The sequence below is a fragment of the Sphaerodactylus townsendi genome, linkage group LG08 (assembly GCF_021028975.2).
Source record: "Sphaerodactylus townsendi isolate TG3544 linkage group LG08, MPM_Stown_v2.3, whole genome shotgun sequence".
NCBI lineage: Eukaryota > Metazoa > Chordata > Lepidosauria > Squamata > Sphaerodactylidae > Sphaerodactylus > Sphaerodactylus townsendi.
The window spans coordinates 10,279,279-10,294,124 of NC_059432.1; positions in this window are offsets into that span (position 1 = coordinate 10,279,279).

Consider the following 14,846-nt stretch of genomic DNA (forward strand, 5'->3'; position numbering starts at 1 on the left):
CTAGGCTCTCTCCACTCCATCCTCAAGATGTTCCCAGCTGGTGCCTTTTTGACCTGAAATGACTGCCCACTTTCTATTCATCCTATCCTCTTTCTCCTCAGAGCCATGGATCCAGTTCAGCAGAAAGCATCCTCCACCCCGGAATGCCCCAACCTGGAATGCCCCCACCACGCCCCCGGAACACCCTTGCCATATCCCCACAGGCAGAGGTGGGATCCAGCAGGTTCTCACAGGCTCCTGAGAGTAGGTTACTAATTATTTGTGCATGCCGAGAGGGGGTTACTAATGGGTGATTTTGCCACGTGATTTTTGCCTTAGTTACGCCCTTCCTCTCAGCAGTAGCGCGCAGAACTTGAAGCCGTCTAGCAGGAGGTGCACCGGCATGCATGGCAGCCTGTCCCTGCGTGCATTCGTTTCCCGCCCAAGGACCGGCGCAGCGACTGCGTCATTGCCACAGCCCCGCCCAGAAATGCCCCGCCCCGGAATGCCCAGCCACACCCCCGTCGTGCCCTGCCCAGCCCCATTGGCACTACACCACAGTTTGAATCCCACCAACAGGGGAACCTGTTACTAAAATGTTTGGATCCCACCACTGCCCACAGGGGCGCGCCCCCGGTGCGTCCCCCAGTCCCCTTGGAGCTATGCCTCTGCTGTTCAGCTTTTCCTAGGCCTACATATGACCATTTTTGACCTTCCTCACACAAGTCATTTACTTCATATCCAGTCCACTAATGTCTTGCTTTTTCTAGCAATGTACGCACTCCCCCTCCCCCCCCCCATTTCATTCTGAAAATGTTTCCAGAGCACCTTTACCTTCGGCGGTCTAACAAACAGTGTTTGTTACAGTGTTTCCCCCAGAAACATTTCCAAGCTTAATTCCTTCACTGGTGCATTCATAATGATGCACAGAAAAAGCAAGAACAATTAAGGGTGTGTCCACTGCGTAACGAATGATGTCTGAACAATACATTTTTGGGCACCTGCACAGAAAAAGCAAAAATCATATCCAGTTTGGCAAAGAGCAGCGTTTGGAGAACGGGCGTGGGGACAAACTTCATTCAAAGCTATTGAATCGAAAACACCTAGAAAACAAGGTAGACAACTTGTGTGGAAAATGCCTTGTTGGTGTTCAGTTAAACTGTATCTAATCTATCTTGCGTGGTGCTCACTAGTTGATTTCAGCCCGCAGGAAACCCTTGTCTAACTGACCTTGTGTGTTCTTCACGAGTTGATTTCAACAGTTCTCCTGCAAGGCATGCTATAGCCACGGCCCAAGAATTTAAGAAAATATGTTCCCTGTGAACCTTCCCTTATAAGGTCTGTTGACTTTGACCTGATTGGAGCCCCATATACAGTGGAACCTCGGTTTTCGTTGGTAATCTGTCTGAAAAGGATTGATGAAAACCGAAACCGATGAAAACCGAGACAAACTCTTCCATAGGCATCAATGTGAATCCAATTAATCTGTTCTAGGCACTCCAAAAAACATTCAGTTTTCATAAGAAAAATTCAACTTTAAGCGACTACCTTGTAGGTGATGTGTTTAACGGGTTAATGCTTATTGGACGTGACTTACTATCTTGTTAATTTCACTCCAAAAAACATACCAAAACAAACATTTTTGGCGAATAAACATAGTGGTTAATGCTGAAAACAATAACAAACAATAACTCTAGGACCAGCTTCAGAGCCAGTGGACCAATGTCGCACCAGAAAGCTGTCCAAAGAGGTCTGTTTCTGACGCCTTTTTAAGATTTGTCTGAAATGGGGCAAGACATTGTCATTAAACAAGTTGTAGACACGGCCTGCAACAGCTTTCTCCGGGTGATTTTTCTCCACAAACCCCTGCACCTTACTGCAAATCGATGAAAACCGAGGCAAATCGATGAAAACCAAGGCACATTTTTCACTGAAAAAATCGATGAAAACCGAAACCGATGAAAACCGAAGGCAATGAAAACCAAGGTTCCACTGTACATCTAGTAACCTAACATCATAGTTTAACTGACTCAGTTTCAATGAGCAGGCTACTAAAGTCTGGCCAAGATGGTAGGCGAGGTAATAACCAGTGGCACGCCAGTTTTGAAAATCTGCACTTTTTCATGTTCTACCCAGAACTCCCAAGAATTTAGCGCAATCTAATACTAACTTCTATTGGTACTCTTACATTGATCCATGTACATTGATTAACATTACTTCACATTGTATTCAGGTCAGCAGATTTAGAAGTATTTCAGTTCAGACACTTATTTTAGGGCCTTAAACACAACGGAATCCCACCACAGCTGAACATGAGGCCAGTACAAAAATACATGAAAGGAATATCTCAAAAAGGTGCCTGAATACCACAGCTTTCCATTTTTCTATTTAACGTACAAAAGAGAATGGAATGGGAACATTGGCAACATTTCAAAGGGCTTATCTACCTGTCCTGTCCCCCCGTCCCTCGCACGCGGTTGGTTCTGGTCCCATAGTACCTTAGCTTAAGCTGACCATCCGTCCCGCTTTTGGCGGGACATTCACGCTTTGAAAGAACTTGTCCTGTGTCCCGCGGGTTTTCCCCAATGTCCCGGGTTTTGGAAGGCTGCCGCACTGCCTTATGGGGCGCAAGGCAGTGCGGCAGCCTCCCGTGCGGCCGCAGGAGCACACTGCCTTCTGGGGCGCTGCCGTTTCCCACCCTGTCACAGGGCGGTAAACGGCAGCACCCCAGAAGGCTGTGCGCTCCGTGTGTGTGGCTGCGCGAGTGTGTGTGGCTGCGCGAGTGTGTGTGACTGCGCGAGTGTGTGTGTGTGCGAGTGTGTGTGGCTGCGTGAGTGTGTGTGTGCGAGTGTGTGTGGCTCCGTGTGTGTGTGCGAGTGTGCGCTCCGTGTGTGTATGCGAGTGTGTGTGGCTCCATGTGTGTGTGCGAGTGTGCGCTCTGTGTGTGTGTGCGAGTGTGTGTGGCTGCGCAAGTGTGTGTGTGCGAGTGTGTGTGGCTCCGTGTGTGTGCGAGTGTGCGCTCCGTGTGTGTGCGAATGTGTGTGGCTGCACGAGTGTGTGTGTGCGAGTGTGTGTGGCTCCGTGTATGTGTGCGAATGTGCGCTCCGGGGGTGTGTGCGAGTGTGTGTGCACGCGTGCACGGGGGGCTGCCCGCCCGTCCCGGTTCTTGAAGGTGACCATCTGGTCACCTTACCTTAGCTTATTCACTGATTTCTGCATACATTTTTGTACTTTGAGTTTTCACTTTGGTTTTTTGTTATCCCCCTGGGATTTTCAGGTTGTTTTGAAACCACTTTTACCCTCCAGTTCTGGAAGTCGATTTGGAGTCAGCTTTTTCCTCATGAGTCATGTTTATGTCTGTTTGCTGTGTCCTCTCTGTTTCCACTTACTACCAGCCTCCTTTTTAATGATTGAACTGTGATCATCGAACCTAAAATATAAGTTATGTGGTTTTGTAAAGACAGTTTCAGATAGATCAAGCAAGTTCTCTGAATTCCCAGTTTTCATTTTTTTTTTTAAGAAAAAAGTCTCTATCCTCTTCTGCAGAGATTTGTGGGGCAGGGCATACCTCTGTGGAGGAGGAGGTTAGGGTCATTTCTAAAGGGTCTAAAACATGCTACATCAATCTAGTGTTGCAAAACCAGGTTTTTTGAATTCCCAGCTTTCATGTTTAAACAGTAAGTCTCTATCCACTCCCCCTTTCATGAAGGTATGCCTTTTCCCTTAAATCTCTGCAAGGAAAGAGGATGGAGACTTGCTTTAAAAAAACGGAAACTGGGAATTCAGAAAACCCGCTTACACTTGATTGATATCACTTATTCTAGGGCCTTTTTAAAAAATTAAGAACGGTACTACGATGCCAACGAGAATAACACCACCCTCCTTTGAAAATGCATATCGTTGAAGGCACGTGCAGAACAAAATAAACTGCCAAAACCAATTTCGCTGCCTCTAGATCATCTGCCAAGAAAATCATGAGTCAGGTTGAGCGTGCTGAAAAGATCCAAACTGCACATTAACAAGGTAATAATCTAACAGCTTCCCTAGAGATTCCAGGTTGAAACAGAACTAGTAAATAAAAGCACAACATTTATGCAGCACATTAGCATAGCCTTGGCTATCGCCAAATGTGGGATAAAGCACTCGAGAACAAAATAGCACACAAACCTGTTCTTAAATGATGGGGAGAGATGGCTGGAACACATGCCATAATACAGTCATTGTGTGTTTTACAGATGCTACAACAACAAACCACGATACGTGACCCCAGAAGTCCCCAGTTTTATGAACCTGTGAGCACCTTTGGAATTATGACATAATGGGCATATTCCCAAAATGGCGGCCACAAAACGACCCGGCAGGTACTGCAGCCAGCCCCCAAAACGACTGACGTGGTTTATTTTCAATCACATAGTGAGGATGCTCGTACAGTGGTGGTAGCTGTGACCAAAGGAACATTTTAAAAAATACCTGCACGGTCAGTCAGATTTCCAGGGACCAATGAGAAGCCTTGCTGGGCAAACACCTTACTGGGTTCGGCCACTTTGTAAAGCACTCAGTGGGCACTCGGAAATGTGTAGAGCATCACTTTAGAGATTCCTGACTTGCCCAGTTTGAAGGTTGGTGAAGTTCAGTATCCTTGCACTCTGTGGGGCTTTCCGCACTACAGAAGGGAGCTAAGGTCGACTCAGTTCCCTTCAGTGGAGGGCGATTCCAGGCTGTCCGCACAGCAACTTACTTGGCCCCCTGGAACCGAGCTAAGTGGGCAGGATCATCTTGGTGCCTGTCTCGCTCCTCGATCATGATTGGAGCTTGTGTTACCACGGGAAACGGGAGAGTTCTTTTTTTTTTTTACAGTTTTTACAGTTTACAGTTACATGTGCTTTCTGCCCGCCACGACTCTCCCGTTCTGCACATGCCACAAAAGCGGCTCCTGATTGGTTGAACAGATGAGGTGTCGTTTCGATGCGTCTGCACTTCAAAGCTTCGAAGCGGTATCGACCTTGTTCTGGCAGAAAAGTGTAGTTCATAACTGCGACAAGGATGTCGCAGTTCTGAGGGGGGGGGGGAACTGAGACAAAACAATGTTGAGCTTGGTTGCAGTGTGGATTCACTGAGGCGAACCTAGGTAGAAACCAGTACAACTCTGTCAGTGTGGAAACCCCCTTAGTGAGACACAGAGTCTTGATAGAATATTGACTGCTGTTAGGATTCAGTTTTGTAGTTGTGCAATTTGGTGCATGACAAAGATGCTCCAGCGTGCAGTGCTTATTTGACAAAAGGAAAAGGTGTCGGTATTTGTATGTAAGGTTGCACTGATTTCTACCAATTCCCCCTCAGGTAGGGCTACCTTTCAACCAGTGGGAGATGTTCAGAGGCAGGTACAGGGGCAGTGATTGGAGTCCACTCCACATGTGATAATGTCACTTCTGGAAAGATGTAGAAGCAGTGGCATCACATTGCGAGATTGATGCTCTATCACTCCTTCCCAAAACTCTATGGTTTCTGCATTTTGTTTTGGAAAGGATGTCATCATGCACAAACACCAGTGTCCGCAGGTGTCAGAAGGAAGTGTCAGCAGGTGGCAGAAAGAAACCCCGGGAAATTGTCCACAGGAGTGGCGGACTTATTCAGTGAACTGGATTTGTTTCCTTGCTCCTACACATGAAGCCTGCTGGGCGACTTGGGCTCGTCACAGTTCTCTCTGAACACTCTCCGAATTCTTCCCTACTTGTCCCTACAAAATTCAGACCACAGTAGGGTCAATGCAGGAAAAACAAAACCTTCAAAACAGTATCTCCTTAAAGGAAGCATGAGATACCAACAGAAATGCTGTTGCACTGTGGGCGATTCCCCACTCACCCCGATCCCCCCTATGCCGAGCAGCGCGCGGCATCCCTGGTGCGCGCCCAGGCTTCCCCACGTCATCAAAAGGTGCAGTTTACAACAGCGCCAGGGATGCCGCGCGCTGAGGGGGCGCGACAGCGGTAGCGTCAGGGCGGCTGCGCTGTGGCCGCCCCTGTCGTGGGGAGTGCCGGGGGACCCCGCGCTACTTGAGGAGAGTAGCGCGGGGCTTAAGTTAAGTGGGGAAAGGCCCTGTGTCCAATGAGAGATTCTCAGCACTGAATGATTAGAAAAAGGGTCCCCAATTCTTCTGAGCCTGAGGGCACACTGGGAATTGTGACACACTGAGGGCACACTGGGAATTGTGACTGTCACAGGAGGTGTAGCCAGCTACAAAAATTATTGCTATGGCTTAACTTCAGTAGCAATTCCTTGTGCTGTGGTGGCAACTGTTGCAAATGCAGCATTTTCTTTTTAAAAAAAGTCTGCACAGCCAATCAGAAGCCTTGTTGGGCAAATGGCCCCACCCACTTCCTAAAAACGTTTGCCAGGTGCCAAATAAGGTGTTGATGATTGCCATGGTGCCCATTGGCACCATGTTGGAGACCCCTGGGTTAGAAGATACTCTCGCTCAGTGTCTTTAGATGGCAGGTGGATAATAGCTTTAAAAGGGGCTTGGACAGATTTATGGAGGAGAAGTCGATTTATGGCTACCAATCTTGATCCTCTTGGATCTGAGATTGCAAATGCTTTAACAGACCAGGTGCTCGGGAGCAACAGCCGCAGAAGGCCATTGCTTTCACATCCTGCCTGTGAGCTCCCAAAGGCACCTGGTGGGCCACTGCGAGTAGCAGAGAGCTGGACTAGATGGACTCTGGTCTGATCCAGCTGGCTTGTTCTTATGTTCTTAATAGCTTTGGGGCAGATATACTTATTAGGCAAGGCGATGTTTGAGGCCAAGATTATTCCTGAAGGTAATAGTGCAAGGGTGTCCAACTCCAGTCCTCCAGATGTTCATGGACTATGATGGGAATTGTAGTCCATGAACATCTGGTGGACCAGAACTGGACACCGCTGTGTCAAGCATCAAACTCTAAACACATGAAGCTGCCTTCAACTGGACCCCACCATATTAACTACGCCCAGTCTTCTTAACTGGAGATGCCAGTGTAACCTACTTATCCTTGGCCACATCAATCTCCATTGGAAACTTAGGAAATAATATATGACAGCACCCTGTGGCTTCACAAACCAATATGAAATTGCTTGAACAAATGAACAAACTTTTAATCTTAACACAACTTTCTATCATTTAAGGATAAATAATAGTGAGTATATAGTGAGTATATATATGCAGCACAACTCAATTGTACAAAACCTTCAGTGCTGTTTTAAGAAAAAGCACTCAGAACAGTGTCCAGTAATGAAAGAATAGCAATAAAGTCCAAACTATGAATCAAGCAGGGCTTCTTTCTCTCACCTGGCCTCCTGCATCTGATGTAGCTGCTGCAGGTCTTCCCTCAATTTGGGCCTGTAAAAAAATAAGTCATTCCCTCAATTAAGCTGTAGGCCTTCCTTCTCCTGCTGCAGGCCAGACCAATTGAGGAGGGTGGGGCTCTTGCAGTTGGTAAGAAGTAAGCAAGCTTACCAACTGCACATGCTCAGTGAGCTTTTATCCCCTGGGCCCTAAGATCCAACCAAACCCCCCAAAAAATACTAAAATGGCATGGGTTACACCAGGAATTGAAACTTTTGCGTGCAAAACAATGATCCACCCGCCATAGAGCTGCCCCACCCCCCTAAACTCTGCAGTTGGAATGTGGAGAGCAAAGGGAAAGAGAGATCTAGCGGGTGGCAGCAGTTGGCTGGGGGCAGCTGGGACATCTCCCAAGCCAGCGCTGTTAACTTTTGAGATAAATGCTGGACTTAGTCCTGCAGCGCATGAGGCTGGGACCATGGAAGGCAGAGAGCTTGCAAACAAGCAGGTGGGGAAAGGGCAATTTGGCAGCAGAGGTGGTGGATGATCAGAGGCAGTGGCCCCCACCAGATACCCTGACAGCTGCCCCACCTCAGGGCCTGCTGATGCCAGTTTTGATGCCCCATCACACACTACAGGGAAGAAGAAGAAAAAGAAGAAGAAGAAGAAGAAGAAGAAGAGGAGGAGGAGGAGGAGGAGGAGGAGTTTGGATTTATATCCCCCTTTTCTCTCCTGCAGGAGACTCAAAGGGGCTGACAATCTCCTTGCCCTTCCCCCCTCACAACAAACACCCTGTGAGGTAGGTGGGGCTGAGAGAGCTCCAAAGAACTGTGACTAGCCCAAGGTCACCCAGCTGGCGTGTGTTGGAGTGCACAGGCTAGTCTGAATTCCCCAGATAAGCCTCCACAATTCAAGTGGCAGAGCTGGGAATCAAACCTGGTTCCTCCAGATCAGAGTGCACCTGCTCTTGGCCACTGCTCTTAGCCACTACGCCACTGCTGCTCCAGTAGGGGAAATAGGGGAATAGGGGAAATACCCACCATCTCCACCAAACACCCATCTGATCTGGAGGAATTTAGTTTCAGGTCAAAAGGAGGACTATTGTACGGTCTGTCCCATGACAGTTGCACAACCTCGCATGTGTTTGCCGTGAAATTCTGGAGGCCAAAACATGGCTAGACTTCGAAAGTGCCTGTATTAAAAATTAAAGATTCCAGATGGGGCATTCTGGGGGGCGCAAATGGTCCAGGGACGCTAATGGGCACGGGGACGGACTTTGAAAGCATTTTCAGAATGGCTCCGTGAATGTTTTGGCTCGGCTGATTATTGCTAATTTGCAGCGATAAAAGCGGCCTCGCACGGGGATCGTTGCTGGAATTATGCATCCATTAAGATCCGAACCGTGGAATTTTATAAAAGGCCCTCTGGCAAATTAGGCTAATGACTACGCTTTTCGTTTCTCGGAGCCCCCCCAGTAAGCCGAACGCAATCTGGGTTTTGTCAGAAACACCCCGAGTGCTAAAATGATTGTTTTCTGAACTCTGCGTTTCTTCTCCTTCAGTTGTTTCTGAGTCAACTCCCACAGGCCTGCGTTCCCACCCCCACGTTGTGTCTAAATTGCTGTTATCTTTTCTATCATGACTCACAATGGAGAATGGCCATATTGTAGAAATATGTACACCCTTGCAGTGGGTTATAAAAACAATCCCTTTAGTTTTACAATGGAATCGACTGGCGTACTTGGCTTCCTACCAGCTGCAATAGCTCTTTTGGCCTCGTTCCAGCCCCTGATCTGGCTGGTCCAGTCTAGTCCGATCTCAGAAAGGTCATTCCTGATTAGTACTGGGATGGGAGACCACCAAGGAAGCCAAGGGTTGCTATTCAGAGGCAGGCAGTGCCAAAATACTGACCTGTCTCTTGCTGTGAAAACCCTATGAGGGATAGAAAGATATATCTAGACGAGCAGCAAAGCCCATTGTGGGGGAGATGCAGTGGGCTCTAGTTAAGAGTGGGGAAAGAAGCACGTTCCTCTGCAATGGGCTTTACCAGGGAGGTATTGGATCTCCCCGCCCCCGGCACAATGCTTCCCATCTACTTGGTCCTAAGCAGTGGTGGGATCCAAAAATTTTAGTAACAGGTTCCCATGGTGGTGGGATTCAAACTGTGGTGTAGTGCCAATGGGGCTGGGCGGGGCACGACGGGGGCGTGGCCGGGCATTCCAGGGGCGAGGCATTCCTGGGCGGGGCTATGGCAAGGACGCAGCCGCTGCGCCGTTCCTTGGGTGGAAAATGAATGCACGCAGGCGCAGGCTGCCACGCACGCCGGTGCACCTCCTCCTAGGCTGCTTCAAGTTCTGCGCACTACTGCTGAGAGGAGGGGCGTAACTAAGGCAAAAATCCTGTGGCAAAATCACCAATTAGTAACCCCCTCTCGGCACACACATAAATAATTAGTAACCTACTCTCGGGAACCTGTGAGAACCTGCTGGATCCCACCTCTGGTCCTAAGTGTTGAGTCTGTGGCTTGGGGTGGGTTGGCACTGGGGGAGGATGGAAAGGTGAGGGTTGGGGTGAAGGGAAGGTTGGAAGGTGTGGCTAGGAATTGGGGAGGTCTGGAAGGTGTGCTTGGATGGTGGAGGGTCAGAGGTGTGGCTGGGGGTCGGGGAAGGGTTGGAAGGTGGGGCTAGGGGCTGGGGGGAGGGCATTGTTGGGCCTTTTGAATGCAACCACACCCTCAGCCAATGAGAGCGCAGGGACTCACCTGTGCATCCATTAGCTAAGGGTTCGTCATCATGAGAGAAGGCAATCATATAGGGCCGTGGTGGCGAACCTATGGCACTCCTGATGTTCATGGACTACAATTCCCATCAGCCAATTGGCCTTGCTGGCAGGGGCTGATGGGAATTGTAGTTCATGAGCATCTGGAGAGCCGCAGGTTGCAGACCCCTGGGGTAACCCATGTCCCATGGCCAATTGGCCATGCTGGCAGGGCTAATGGGAATTGTAGTTCATGAACATCTGGAGAGTCACAGGTTGCAGACCCCTGGGGTAACCCATGTCCCATGGCCAATTGGCCATGCTGGCAGGGGCTGATGGGAATTGTAGTTCATGAACATCTGGAGAGCCGCAGGTTGCAGACCCCTGGGGTAACCCATGTCCCATGGCCAATTGGCCATGCTGGCAGGGCTGATGGGAATTGTAGTTCATGAACATCTGGAGTGCCATAGGTTCGCCACCACTGATATAGGGTAAGATAACAAATGCATGACTCACAGTTTTGAAGGGTGAGTATTGTTGAATTAAGGTTACAGCTTTTGAATAATGGCAGTGGGGGTTAAGAATTATTAATAATGATTCTAAAGGTCTAATTTCATTCTGATGCCTAATGTCAAGAGCTCAAAATGTACGGCTTTAACGGGTTAATATTTGGTGTAGAAGAAACAGGAAGTCCGTATGAAACAAGGGCTTTATAATGTGGTGGATTTCTGTTTTTGTGTACATTTTGGACTTTGATTCTGAATCACAAATAAAAATTGCACCCCCAAGAAAACCCCACGAGGGTTGGCCGTGCCCCCTGCCATGGGAGGGCACTTTGTGACATGTCGCGTGTCAACAACTGTTCATCTAGTGGTCAAACGACCCAATATATATATTTTTAATGAGTTCAATCCAGAGGCGATTTGTTAAAAACTGAATTGCGTTGCTTGTTGGCCCCAAGAATTCACAGAGTTAAACCACTGATGGTTTTATGTTTGATTTTAAAAGCTGGCCTCCATCACTAGTCAGGCCTAAAATGAGGGTAAGTCGTATTCTTGCCAATAAGACGGAGCGAATAACTGATGTACGATCACAAGTCCTGTCACTGCTCTTGCATCGCAGACCTTAAATTACCTCGTTGCAGTAACTGCATGAGACAGACCTCAGTCGCGTGGAAACAGCTGCCCGCGACTCATTACAGCAGTTCCTTTGCTTCGTGGCACATGTAGAGACAAAGGCAGGAATTGTTTCCCCTTCTTCAAAAAAACAAGAGACAGCTGGAAAAGCTCTCAGAGAGGGGGGGGGACGATAGGAACATTCCTCAGGAGAGGAACACATCTCACCATGACATGCCTCTGACGATGCCAGCCATAGATGCAGGCAAAATGTTAGGAGCGGAAACTACCAGACCACTGCCACAAAGCCCAGAAAACCCACAACAGCCAGTTCCTCATGAGTATTACATTGCCAAAATCTGTCTAAAGCAGGACGACATCAGTATGCTGTGAGGGGGGGGGGGGCGCTTCCAGGGCTCTTCTGGCAGGGTCCACTTCTGACACCCTCCCTGCCCATTAATTTGTTATTGCTCCACTACACATGCTCCCAGATGCTCACAATACTAGAGCCATAGGCGGACCTACTGGAGTCTCAGAGCAACTTGCAATCACCTTCCCTTCCTACGGACACCTTGTGAAGTAGGTGAGGCTGAGAATGTTCGGAGAGAACTGGGAGTAGCCCAAGGTCACCCAGCAGGCTTCATGTGTAGGAGCAGGGAAACCAAACATGCACTGTCAAGATCCTGTGAAAGTTTCAGCTCTTCCCTAGCTCTTGCCATGAATCTTTGGGCTGGGTCGGGAAAAGGTGGCATGGGAAACCTCTAGCTTTTTTTTAAAAAAAACTTGTAGTCGTGAAATACTTTTCTCACCCTCTAGCTGAACTGAAGAAGAAGAAGAGTTTGGATTTATATCCCCCCTTTCTCTCCCGTAAGGAGACTCAAAGGGGCTTACAATCTCCTTGCCCTTCCCCCCTCACAACAAACACCCTGTGAGGTGGGTGGGGCTGAGAGAGCTCCGAGAAGCTGTGATTCCCATCAGCCTCTGTCAGCATGGCCAATTGGCCATGCTGGCAGGGGCTGATGGGAATTGTAGTTCCTGAACATCTGGAGAGCTGCAGGTTCCCTACCCCTGGACTAGCCCAAGGTCACCCAGCTGGCGTGTGTGGGAGTGCCCAGGCTAATCTGAATTCCCCAGATAAGCCTCCACAGCTCAGGCGGCAGAGCTGGGAATCAAACCCGGTTCCTCCAGATTAGATACACGAGCTCTTAACCTCCTACGCCACTGCTGCTCCCTGTGTGACCTGTCTTATCATTGGTGTGCCCAATGATGTGAATAAAGTAGCGATCAGTGCACACAGTACAAAGCAATAGAAATTACGCTGAAGAAGGGTCACATCAATTGCTGTCCTTCCAGGACATTTTGCAGCAGCAGCCAGAGTTTTCAGAGCAGACTGCAGTCCCTGTTGGTTTCAAATGACTGCCGTTCATACAAACTTTTGTATATTTTGGAAGCACAGACCTGTGAAGTTTATGATGGTACAAGATCCAGGTTCCAGTTAGCTTGGTGGACTTGCATCATATTAACCCAGGATCTTTGCTTTGTATCACACAGGATTTGTATCAGTGTTTAAAATTAGAGTCTGTATTTCAGGTGCCTTGTGGTACTGTTGGATAGTTTACGGATTTGGACACTCAGAGTTCATCTGAAAATAGACAGCAATTGCTGTGAGCCTCCTTCGGCATAATTTCTATTGTGTTATCTTTGGTGTCGCCTTGGAAACTTCGCTTTGCTTGAGAATACTGGTAGTTATTTCATCTTGCTGAGATCCCAAGGGAGGGAGCTGTGGAAAGGGGCTATTAACCCAGAAATGCTGTATTGAAACTTAGTTCCAGTAAAGAGCTGCTGGTGGCTGTATGCTAAAAACCTAATAAACTGATTTCTGCATCCAGGAGTCTGATTATTGCAGGGAGGTGAACAGAACCTGACATGCATTTCCTTCAACTGGAAGGTTCTCCACTATCAGAGCAAAGTCTGCCCTTTGTGGACCACTCTACAAGGTCCTGGGGATTGTGGAAAGAGCAATCAAGTCACAACCAGCTTATGCCCCCCCCCCCATAGGGTTTTCAAGGCAAGAGACAGAGCTTGTTCGTCATTGTCTGCCTATGCATAGTAATTCTGGACTTCCTTGGTGGTCTTCCATCTAAGAACTAAGAAGGACTGATCTGGTTGAGTTTCAAATGAAATCCGGCTAACCTGAACCATTCAATGCCCAAATTTGCCATCTTTTGGGCAATGCCCTATAGCTGCCTGGCTCCTATTGCAGATCAGCAGTGTGATGTTTTGTGGGCTCTCATCCCACTTGAAACAGGGTGAGAATGCCTTCTGTGTATCACCCTAAAAGAATAGGGTGTTACGGGTTTTCCGGGTTGTATAGCCATGTTCCAGTAGCATTTTCTCCTGACGTTTCGCCTGCATCTGGGCTGGCATCTTCAGAGGCACCCGTGTCTTCTAATGCTCCTATATCTACACTGCCAAAACATTAGCTCATTACTGTCTGATTTGTGAGCAGCATCAGTATTGTAAAATATACGAGGTGGAACATATCAAGCATTTAACTGAGAAGCCGTCGTTATGAAGCCACTCAATTTAATAGGAATGTGGCTGGCCAGTGTGTGGATGACAGGAAAAAAAAGCAAAAACAGCCCATCTGCAGCCAAAGCGGGAAGTTGTCTGTGCTCGGACTCCCTAAGGGTGCAAAAGAAGCATCTGTGGCATAGTTTGTTAAGATCAGGTGCATTCTAATCTGGAGGAACCGGGTTTGATTCCCCACTCTGCCGCCTGAGCTGTGGAGGCTTATCTGAGGAATTCAGATTAGCCTGTGCGCTCCCATACGCGCCAGCTGGGTGACCTTGGGCTAGTCACAGCTTTTTGGAGCTCTCTCAGCCCCACCCACCTCACAGGGTGTTTGTTGTGAGGGGGGAAGGGCAAGGAAATTGTAAGCCCCTTTGAGTCTCCTTACAGGAGAGAAAGAAGGGATATAAATCCAACTCTTCTTCTTCTTCTTCTTCTTCTTCTTCTTCTTCTTCTTCTTCTTCTTCTTCTTCTTCTGACTCCCGAAGGGTGCAAAAGAAACAACTTTGTAAATTGGACCGCACCCTCTGCCTGAAATGTCCCCTTGAGGATAGAAAATGCTCCAGGAACACGGTATTCATTTGTTCATAAATTATTTACAGTCCCCCTTTCTCCCTGGGACTCAATGGGGATTGCACAGAGCGAGTCAATAGAGTTGACAGGCTGGGGAATTCAATGAACACCGCAAAAGGAATCAGGCTTGTAGAAGCAACCAGAGGTCTTTAAGATATCAGAATCTGTCAGGATCAGTGATGGGATCCAAAAATTTTAGTAACAGGTTCCCATGGTGGTGGGATTCAAACAGTGGCGTAGCGGCAATGGGGCTGGGCGGGGCACGACGGGGGCGGGGCTGTGGCAAGGACGCAGCCACTGCGCCGATCCTTGGGCAGGGAAACAAATGCACACAGGTGCAGGCTGCCACACACACCGGTGCACCTCCTGCTAGACTGCTTCAAGTTCTGCGCGCTACGGCTGAGAGGAGGGGCGTAACTAAGGCAAAAATCACGTGGCAAAATCACCAATTAGTAACCCCCTCTCGGCACACACAAATAATTAGTAACCTACTCTCAGGAACCTTTGAGAACCTGCTGGATCCCACCTCTG